The sequence below is a fragment of the Furipterus horrens genome, unplaced genomic scaffold, assembly GCF_987537825.1.
Source record: "Furipterus horrens unplaced genomic scaffold, mFurHor1.1.pri manual_scaffold_4, whole genome shotgun sequence".
NCBI classification, from domain to species: domain Eukaryota; kingdom Metazoa; phylum Chordata; class Mammalia; order Chiroptera; family Furipteridae; genus Furipterus; species Furipterus horrens.
This window is the reverse complement of record NW_028327174.1, coordinates 152716461-152727844: the sequence shown is the minus strand read 5'-3', so window position 1 is coordinate 152727844 and position 11384 is coordinate 152716461. Positions and strand designations below refer to the sequence as shown.

Genomic DNA, 11384 nt, shown 5'->3' with positions numbered 1-11384 from the left:
CAATTATTTCTGTTGAAATAGGAGTGGTCTATTCAGTCTCTGATGACATGAAATCAGTGCATTCCAAGATCTGGGGCAGCCTCTGGGGCTTGCCACCTCAGAGGACAATAATGATTAAGGATTGCTGTGATCTGGGAACACCCAAGTCCAAACACTGGCATTGACCCAGTGCTAATATGTGGCTGGGTTAACCCAGCAGCATTCTGGGATCCATTGAGACCTGGAGCTCTTTGATTCCTAACCTTTGAACAGGGGGTGAAAAAAGACTTTCTGGAAGGCCTTAGTTCATGCTGTGGTGGTGGTAGTAAGTTCAAGATCAAATGACCACTTCATCTTCAAAGACTCCTGAGGCCCTGCATCACTGAAGGAGACTCTGGTAGGGAGTGTTATTTTAATAGTCATTTGATCAAGAGCTCAAGTAACTTTTGTAAGTGTCTTTTGCTAAATGAATAGCAGACCTACCTTTTTGAGAAACTCCATCCCAGTTTATTAAGACTTGTCTTTGGACTCAGAAGTGACAATCTTTGTCAAGACCCTGGGTAGCATGTGCTCAAAGATCTGTCATCTACACCAAAGATGCATACTTATATAACCGGTGTCTTCACTTCTTCCTCCAGGTGGTCTCGAGATGATGCAAGACACATTGAAATGCCATGTTTTCCTCTGACATCTGAGCAGTTTCAGGTGAAGCACAGAAGTCTTGGAAATGGTCTTGTAGAGGTGTTCAGGGCACCCTTTTATTCTGAAGAGGTATGTCAGGGTCTTCATCGGAAGACGCTTCTTTTTTTAAAGTATATTTTATTGATTATGTTGTTACAGTAGTTCCAATATTATTCCCCTCTGCCCAATACTCCCCTTCCCTCCAGCAATCCCCCCCCCCGCCCCCTTAGTTCATTTCAATGGGTCATGCCTATAAGTTCTTTGGCTTCACCCTTTCCGATATTATTCTTCACATCCCCCTGTCAATTTTGTACGGATTATGCTTCTTAGTCCCTGCACCATTTCTCCATTTCTCCCCCTCCCTGCTCTAAGCTGATAACACTCCAAATGATCCCCATACCTATAATTCTGTTCCTATTCTGGTTTGCTTAGTTGGATTTTGTTTTTATTTTTTAGATTCAGTTGTTGATAATTGTGAGTTTGTTGTCATTTTAGTGTTCACAGTTTTGATCTTCTTTTTCTTAAGTAAGTCCCTTTAACATTTCATATAATAATGGCTTGGTGATGATGAACTTCTTTAGCTTTACCTTGTCTAAGAAGCACTTCATCTGCCCTTCCATTCCAAGTGATAGCTTTGCTGGATAGAGTAATCTTGGTTGTAGGTTGCTTTTCATCACATTGAATACTGCTTGTCAGTCCCTTCCTGCCTGCGAAGTGTCCTCTGAGAAGTTAGCTGATAGTCTTATAAGCACCCCCCTGTAGGCAACTTTCTACCTCTCTCTTGCTGCCCCCAGGACTCTGTCTTTACCTTTCGCCTTTGACATCTCGATCATGATGCATCCTGGTGTGGTCCCCTTTGGGTCCAGCTCTCCTGGGACCCTCTGTGCTTCCTCGACCTTATGTCCATCTCCTTCACAAAATTTGGAAGTTTTTCTCAATTTTTTCAATTCTTGCTTCCTCATTCTGCACTGGTTGACTGTTTTTCTTTTTTTTTCTTCCTTATGTTCCAAATCATTGATTTGAACCCTGGTTTCCTTCCATTCACCATTGGTTTTATGTGGATTTTCCTTAGTTTCACTTAGCATAGCCTTCACTTCTTCTCTTCTGTATTTACCATACTCAAGCATATCTGTCAAGCCTGTGAGCATCATTATCACCAGTGTTTTGAATTCTTCACATGTTAGGTTGTCTATCTCCTCATCTGTTAAATTGGCTATCTCCTCGTCGCTTAGTTTTCCCACTGGAACATTGATCTGTCCCTCTTTTGGGCCATACTTCTCTGTCTCCTCATTCTGACAGGCTCCTGTGTTTGTTTGCCTCCATGTCCCAGGTAGAGCTGTCACTCCTATTATGTTGTAAGGGGCGGAGCCTTAGGGATTCATCAGTACAGGGTGACCCATTTCACCACGTTGTGGTGCTGTGTAGGGGGGAGGAGTCAGAGAGGTAAAAATGCCGCCTGCCCAGCACTCACTCCTTTTCCAGTCACCTCTCCCACTTCCGCAATGGACTGGTACTCCTCTAGCTGCTGCCCTGGCCATCGTTGCCAGAGTAGGTGAGTCTGCAGATGCCCCAGGACCGTGGGGGGCCCTCAGACAAGTGGACTCTGCTGAGACCAGCAGTTTCTGCCTCCACCCCAACCCCTACTGGTATGCACAGTCAGAAGCAATGAGGCCTGATTTTCCCTGGTGCTGGAACCGTGAGCTTCGAGGTCCAGTGAGGACCTGGGAATGCTCCCCAGGTGTCCCTCCTGACTTTTTAAACCACGTGACTGTGCTTTCTGCCAGTCTGCCATTGCTGCCGCTGTCGCTGATGCTGCTGTCGCCACTGCACCGCATCCTCTCTGCCCCAGCTCCATCCCTCCTACCTGTCTGGATGAGTATTTCTTCTTTATATCTTTGTTTGCTGGACTTTCATGCAGTTTGATTTTCTGGAACTTCTGGTTGTTTCTGGTTTGGGGTAGTTGTATTCCTTCTTAGTTGTGGAGGGAGATGCAAGGTGTCTGTCTGTGCCTCCATCTTGGCTGGAAGTTCCTGGAAGACGACTTTAACTGATATAATCTTCAAGTAAGTTGCCTGTATTTTTTACAGAATTCTTCCAGTAATTTTGTGAATTTTGATATTATGCCAGGAAAAAATATTAGATACATGCTTATAACATCTCTCTTCAATCGCCTACTAATCTGCTTGATGTCTGTGTCCATCAGAAACAAGAAGTCATAAGCACTGGGATCTGGTGACCCTGACTCTCATGCACCAGTGAGCGGGCTCTGTGCAGGATTTCAAACAGGCTTGAAGGATGTTCTTTCCCCTCTTTTTCAGATTTCATTACTTTGGGGAAGTAACTTTACTTCTTTGGCTTTTATTCAGCTTTCTCATCTGAAAACTAAATGGGTTAGACCAAAAGGTCCCTAAGTGTCCTTCCATCTCTAAACATTCTTAGCATTTTTTTCATGCATTTCTCATCATCTGTCACAGTTTGCAATTTGTGCAGTGTTCTTAAGGCAAACAAAAATTGAGATTGTTCTCAGGACTCTTCTGTTTAAAAGGCTTATTTATACATTTTTTTTACACCACCACCCCCAATCATGTAAAGTAGGTTAGGTAGGGATGACTGTCTTTCCCGCTGACAGATGGAGAGGTTAACTGACTGGCCTATAATCAGCCTCCATAAAGCAGAGTAAGGATTGATATCAAGCTCCTGACTGCAAAGCTCAAGCTGTCTCTTCTCTGCCCAGCAACCTACTTGATTGTTCTGCACATTGACTCAAACTTGATTGAGAAGGGTCTAGGAAATTAAAAAGGCTGCTAAAATGTCGAGTAGCACAAAGCCACTGTGCAGTCTGTAAATCAAGGCAATATTCCATATTCCATGCCAGCTCTTTTTGGTTTTGTTAGAAGAGGAGAGGAAGGTGGTGAGACAGCTGAAGCTTCACCCTATTCCCTCTCCCTTCTCAGCTCCTTGCAGCCTCTAGGGCTCTCCCTTTAAAAACAAAATCATCTATGAGGCAGGAGCAGTTTGTCATCATAAGACCTTCAGAAGAATGGCTTGAAGAATGAACCCTGATGGCTCCACACTACTCCTGGAACAGGTTGCTGCGCCTTCCAGATCAAAGCCTCAACGGTGGGAGGAAAAGGGAATTTGAGCCAATATAAACAATTGCTACCTAAACCCAGGCCTGAGAGGCTACTCTAGTTTCTCAATGCTTTGCCACTTTGAGAAGGATATTTAGGGAAGAACATGGTACAGTTGTTACACACCAGGCTTCAGATTACAATTGGGCTCCTGACAGGTGAGCGGTTAGGCTCCTGTAGAGGATGTCAAGTCGTTTTCTCAGGCACACATGTTGAATGGAAAGTGTCACCAGTCCTGAAGTGGGCTGAGTGCAAAGCTAGACTCTCAAGTCAGCACTGAAAGAGTGCTGGCCTATTAGAAAGATCTGGGTGCTGGGCCCAGCTCTGGCACTACACTTATTGCTCTCATTTTCCTTTTTCTCCTTCAGCTGTAAAAGGAAGGTTTCTGAGTAACATTCAACCAACACTAATACCACACCGACTGGATGCCCTTCACTTTGCCAGGCACCGCTGACACAGAGATGGAAAAGATGAAATGAAGGCATTTGTTAATTTGTAGACCTGTTGCCATACACTTTGGTCCTATATGCTTTAAATCCCACCACCATTATTGTTGTTTTGTACAGTCTATGTTAATGTAAAATTATCCCCATATTTTCCTCTTTTCATTGATTTTCATTCCAGTCTGAAATTTGGTCATTTCTTTTGAGCTCATTGTTCCTCTTCCTGAGGAAACTCCCTTCCTCCCCCCACCCCCCACCTTTCTCCCTTTTCTAAGTACAGCTGTGCGAGTGATAAAATTTTCTCAGTTTTCATTTGACTGAAGAGGTCTTCATTTTATTTTCATTTCTGAAGGCTATTTTTTCCTGGTTATAAATTTCAGAGTGGCAGGATTTTTCTCTCCAAATATTAAAGATGTCATTCTTTTCTCTTTTAGCTTCTAATGCTTCTTTTGGGAAGTCTTCTGAATTTTTGTTTCCATGGAAGTAATGTGTCCTTTGATCTGACAGCTTTTAAGATTTCCCTTTGCCTTAGAGTTCAGTGTTTATACTATGATGTGTCTGGGTGTGGTTTTCTGTTTATTTGACCCACATATATTTCATTTACAGAACCTCTTGAATTTGTGGCTTGATATCTCCCAAAAGTTTTGGAAAAGTATAAGACATCTCTTCAAATATTGCTTCTTTTTCCCTCTCTCACCTTCTTCTGGGAGACCAATTACAAGAATGTTAGCACTTTTCTCTGTGTTTTATTTGTCTCATGCCCTTTTGTATATTCTATGAAATCAGAAAAGAGAAACAGACCCATATGTAAATTGAATAATGGGATTACCTATAATACATTGGTTTGACCATGTCCAGGAAAATAGATAACAAGATGGAGAATTTTACCAACAACTGGAGAATTTTATCAAGACCTGAAATCTATTTTTAAAATGATCAAATGAGAAATCTATTACTGATATGAAGATATCAATAAATGGATTTAACAGAGTATTGATCAGCTGAAGTTTAGTTAACTGAAAGTTAAATCATTAGAAAATACCAAAGCTAAATCACAGACTGAAAAAGAAACATAGAATATGTTTGGGGGAAATACCCACTATGTACTATGGTTCTTTCTCAGATATTTAAATGCACACCAGTACACTGAAGGCTTAGAGATAACCCATGGGGATGGCTTTGATTAACTCTATATTCTCTCCACCTATTTGACAAGAGAAACATTTTCCCATAAAATTTCTAACAGCCACAAGATTTATTTTTTTGCAACACAAGTTGAGATTATGGTTGAGGATTTTGATTGAAGATATATCTTTCAGGGGTGCATTTGTATCATGCCATCCTCTGAACATGTTTAATAGGAATGGGAAAGGGGGAAAATTAGTTGGTAACTGGTGGGTGGGGGAGCCTCTGGACCTCAGTCATGAGATCAAAAGGAGGGGGGGTCGGGCGTAGAGTAAGGCAGAGTGTGCGAGGCAGGGCTTGGGCAAGCAGGCCCACGGATGGCAACGGATTGTTGTTCCTTCTGCTCAGGAAGTACATAGTCATCACTTCACAGAAAAACTCCAGGTTCTGATGCACTGCTTGCTTTGCAGGCTTTCTGAGCAGTCATATGCTCTGCTTTCCTGCTACATTATAATTCAAGATTGGGGAAAATATCTTATTCTTAATTTGCTTCAGCTTTTATCATCCCCTTATTCATTCATTTCAATAAAAAATTTAAATCCCTAAAATGTACCAGGTGCTGTTCTTGGTGCTGGAGATGCAACAGTGAGCCAAACCCAACAAGGTTCCTGTTCTCATGGAACTTACATTCTAATTGGCCAAACAGACAACAGACCAAATAAATAAACTGCGATATAACAATAGCAAAGCTATGAAGAAAACAAAGAATGAAGAATTAGAGTGTACTGGGCAGAGCAGTTCTGTAATAAATATTGATTGATTGATTGATTGATTGAGTATAGCCTTCTGATTGTTTCAGTGATGCTGCTGCCTGGCTTGCACAGGTGCGACCACTTTCTAAAACGTGAGAACATCTCAGAGTGGACAATACTTTGACATCCTTTATATGTCACCCCGTTCCTGCTACTCATCAGCCAGCGGAGATTCAATGTTGCATCTCAGCTGTCAGAGCTACAGAGTATTTAGCACAATTCCTCTTGCTGTGAGCACCTGAGAACAAACACAGCTACCTTCCCTACCTCCTCCTTTCACACATTACTCCCTTGTAATTACTGCAATGATTTCAGATTAAGATGTTAAAGTCAAAAATGTTTGTGAAAAAATTGGCAAGCTGTCACTTCTGAATACCAGCTGAATTGCCAAATGAATAATAATGCAAAAAGGCTTACTGAAAAGGAATAAATAAAAGCTCATTGTTGTGCAATAAATCCTTTGCAATAAAACACCACTGAGGAAAATGGCTGTGGGTTTATCACATTTCCCTCCAAGGATTCAGGCCATTTTATTTAATTTTCTTCCGTGCTTTATTCTTTTCCAGAAGCTGGTGTATGGTTATACCCTATTGTTCCTTGTGACATATTAACACCGCAGGAGTATGTGGGGAGAAATACCAGCTACATGGCTGTGGATAGGAGCAGCCAGTGACTAGAATAAGTGATTAGTTCAGAAAGTGGCAGCCAAAGAGACATGTGAACAGAGAGCGTTATTTTATCATCCATTAGTCAAAAGGGAAGGCTTTTTATTTATTCATTTTAAACTTAAAGACCTACCTTTAAGGGTCTCCATCTTGCCCATAGCAGGTGTCTCTGCTTATGTAAACAGGGATAGACATGCAAGGTGATCTCTTTACCCCACAAGTCACTCAGAATGTATTGGATCTCTCTGGAAGGCTCCTCATGAGCCCTCATGCTTGGAGCCGGTCTTGGACTACACTGTAAACCAGAGGTCTTTGTTATATCTGGGGAATTAGCAAGGCATGTCAGGTAATTAGGCAATAATTATGAATGTTCTACTTTGTCTATATATGTTGGGACTGATAGATGTATTATGATCTCATTTGATTTCCCCAAATAATCCTGGGATGTAGAATTATTTTGTCTTTTTTAAAAATTTTCTCCTGAGGATATGTTTATTGATTTTTATAGGAAGAGAAAGGGAGAGGGAGGGAGGGAGAGAAACAGAGACACATCACCTCAGTCTGTTACACGCCCAGACAGGGGATCAAACCCTCAACCTAGGTATGTGTCTGACTGGGGACTGAACGAATGCACAGCCTTCTGCTATATGGGACAACAATGCTCAACCAACTGAGCCACCTGGCCAGGGCTGTCTTGCCTATTTTTTAAATGAGGTCATTTATTTTTGGAGAAGTTAAGTCATTCGTCCAATGTCACACAGCCAGCAAGGGGTGAATCTAGCATTCACATCCAGGTCTCCCTGACTCATTAAGTTTGGGCTTTATTCACCCCATTATACCATCCCGACTTCTTACCCAGGCTCAGAGAAGGAGCAATAGACATATACCTCTTCCTCCCCACCACACCCCCCAGTTAATGGCTCATTAGTATTTATTATTTGACACTTACCAATGACATTTTTGTTTTTTAAAAGTGAACCTTGTTAAATCAAAGGAGCACCTTCCCAAAAGCAGGATTACAGAAGTTTTTTGAGCGTGCAGTGGTGGGGCAAGAACCATAGTATGAATGATGTTCCCTGAGCTGGCTAGTCTACTTCTTCAGATTTAGATTCAGCTCATATTAATTAAGCCTTTAATAAGGGCCACACCCCACCTTGCTTATCTACCTCCCCCACCACTGTCAAGATTTGGAGGATCAAGTTAGCCATTTGAAAGTGCAAAAATGTTTATTTCATACTACTCTTAACAAGACCAAATTAGAAAATAAAATTTTCTTATAATCTGTTCAGTAATTTCTAGAGTGCTGGGAATTGGATCATTCTGCAAATTTTAAGTCCCCTGGCCTCTCTGTGAAAGCTGCCTACTGATGTTTGCTAATCAAGCACCTTTAAAGCAAGGAATGAAGTTAACTCATTTGCTAAAGGCCACCAAAGCTCTTTCTATACACCCAGAAAAAGCATTAAATCCAAAACTACGATCGTAATTTCAATCTAATGCAAACTCTCCCTTGCCTTTGGGGTTAAAATCGGTGTGTACAAGGTTTGCTAATAACAACCTAAATGACAATAATGATAATGATAGCCATGACACAAAACACAATCATGATGCTAAAATCTTGTTCATATTATAACTTCTTAGGTTTTACTATCATTTTAAAAACCACCAAACTTTGTCAAAATTTTTAGAAATCTTCCATTGAATGATCTGAAGCAGTATAATTCCTGATCATATAGCACAGCTGCTGAGAAGTGCAGGCATTGTTCCCTGTGCAAGACAGAGAAGAAAAAGTAAATAAATATAGATAAGGACCTAATGAGGCAATTACAGACAAGACTCATTATAATTACTAAAGGAATTGGAAAGCCTTTCTTTTGATGTATATCTGTGTTCAAATCTATTTACCATATTTGTCACCTCCTTTTTTCTTTTTGCCTATTTCTTCTATTGTTCTATTGTTATAATTATTTGGGGGCTGACTCTTTTCACTCTTTTTTAGCAAATAAAACAATGGAGGAAAGAGCTTCCTAGATAATGAATTGTGTTATTAATTTGATGGGTTTTCAGGGATTCTGGTTCTGACTTAACGTGTTCCAGAATTTAATCAAGCAATGGAGGCTGTCAGAAGAAAAGAAAATCACCTCTGCAGGTGAGTAAGCTGAAAATAATTGGCATTTAGAGCTGTGTATCAGGGATGTTTGGTCCAAGCTCTCTCAAAAGGGAATAAAATGAAAATGATGTGCTTGGTTAGTTCAAAAGTCAGATCCTTATGACAGGGATAGCAGAAAGCTTTTTTTGATTCATTCTGTTGGACCATCAACATCTGGAGTCATTTGCACTCATGGGCTGTCGGGAGAACACTCATTGACTAAGTGAGGCTGCTGTTATTGTCCAGGCAGCACAGTGCATCATCCTGAAATGGCTTGTCCTGACCTGGGCTCTTCACCTGGCCCCCTTTGCAACTCCAGCTTTTGCAAGACAAGGTGAATCTACTGCCAGAGGTCAAATGGCGCCAGGATGAAAAGTTTTATCAGTTCCTGAACCCGAGTACCTCCTGCTAGATTTGAATGTGAGCACCTTGATTAGCATCCCACATGCACACTTGTGAGATTTTGCCTATAATTCAAAGCAAACAGAAGGATAAAGAAATTCCTACTGTCCTGTAAAAATTGAAATGAAAAAAGAACTGTTGATTCTAATATCTCAATCCGGGATTTCAGATGCTGATGATGGTTTCCAGGAATAAACCCCACTGAGACGTCCCAGAAACTTAATTGTTCTCCTGTTATTTAATATTTACAGTCCTTAGTATGTAGTGGGGCGACTGAAGTCATTTAAAGAGACATGTCTGGGGTCCTCAGTGCATCCAAAGTGATGAAAGATTAGGAAATCCACACATGCTAATATGGAGAGTGAATTGCTTTTCCTTTTCCTTCTGTGCTGCCCTAGAAAAAGGTAAGCCCTCCTGGCCTTCTAGGTAAGGGCACTAGTTGCCGTTCTTTGGAGTTCTATATATATCGGGCCATCAATACACATACCTTGAAAAAAGGAGGGATCTTGAAGATGGGGTAAGAAGGAGGAGAGAGGTATTCAGAGGAGGAAGTGGGGGGGGGGAACTGGAGATTTCCTTTAAAAGTGGGCAGATGGGTGGGCCCTCACTGGGCCTCCTGGAGGGGAACTGTTGGAGCCTCAGAAACTGCCTGGGTGCTGAATCATTGCTCTCTTCACTTCACTTTTGCAGGAATGAATACATACATGTTCACCCCGCTGTCTGTGCCCAGGAATTATATAATGAAAGACTTCATTTCATGAACATCCTGGGTCACATCTGAGATTTCACAGCAGTGCTGACCCTGTCTGTGCCTGGGACTCTTGCTGCAGCCCCTCCTAATGTATCCCTGTGGGCGTTATCCACCCTCCCCACGCCCTGTGCACAAAGCCAAGAAAAGGAGAGAGGTCCTAAGTACCAGAGATGTGCACATGTATGGGTGAGTCGGGAGAGGAGAGAAGTGCTGTCTCACCTATACTTGGGGGCTGCCAGATGCTCATTACACCCACACAGAAGGGTCAGTAGTCAGTGTTACCCTGATAAAACAACAAGTACGGTGACAAAACAAACCCTAGCTTGTCAGCCTGTGACTTGCTCTACCTGACCCTTCTATTTGTGGGGGATTTAATTCTGCTCGAATTAAACCAAATGACCACAACACAACCTGCCATGTTTCTTGACCTCTTGGTCAGCTCACCATCTTATATGGATTCAAGAATCACTTTCCTCTTCGGCTTAAGTGGTCCTCTTGGCAGGAGGTCAGACCTGAGGAATCTGGGGGACACAGAAACCAGAGTGAAATGTGTGCTTTTAGGGAGGCTCAGCTGGTTGAGATCTCTAGCCAGCTTATAGCACTTTAGGTTATAGGACTAACGATTTGTTTTCTGCAGGTTAATTTGAAAGTAGGGAATGAGGCTATAAATAAAGAAATCAGCAAAGAGCTTTGGTTACAGCAAGATTTGCCTATCATTTTTAGCTTTCAGTTTATAAGATAAGTGTTCGTGAGATTTTTAAAATTTCCTCCTACATACTCTGCTTTTAAATAGTACCTGGGGCATGGCCTCATCTGCAGATGCAGCCTTCCCCTGCATGCAGTCTGAGACAAAAATGAATTTTCAATGCCTGATGTCACTGTATTACTTTCAGCCCTCAGCGTACAGGTAGAATTCAGTAATTATCCAGTCAGGTGCCCTGGAGCTAATGTACCTTCTGTGATGGAGACAGGCAAAGCAGGGTCTGCCTTCTTCCTACACATAAGTCCCCTGAAAGCGTCACCAGGCAACTGAGAATGTGTGGGTAAAGGATAAATGTTTTGACCCTTTTAATTATATCAACCAGAGCAGAAATTAAGGACACATGGCAACAGCCAATCCTAAGCATCTGTTACCATATTTGTGACTTAGTCATACTTTCTCTTAATCTTTGATAAAAATATATATCAAAGAACAAGTATACAAAATTCTCAGAGAGTTTTAAGCAAGAGCCTCCAGAAAGGGTATAAT

General features: G+C 41.7%; 1 long non-coding RNA gene across 1 annotated transcript; it reads left to right on the top strand.

The window, feature by feature from the left end:
* The first annotated feature begins 225 nt into the window (after positions 1 to 225).
* LOC150013090 (uncharacterized) lies at positions 226 to 4544 on the top strand. Its single transcript, XR_016510799.1, has 3 exons — positions 226 to 376; positions 618 to 750; positions 4160 to 4544. It is a non-coding gene; the product is annotated as an uncharacterized LOC150013090 (long non-coding RNA).
* The last annotated feature ends 6840 nt before the right edge of the window (positions 4545 to 11384 follow it).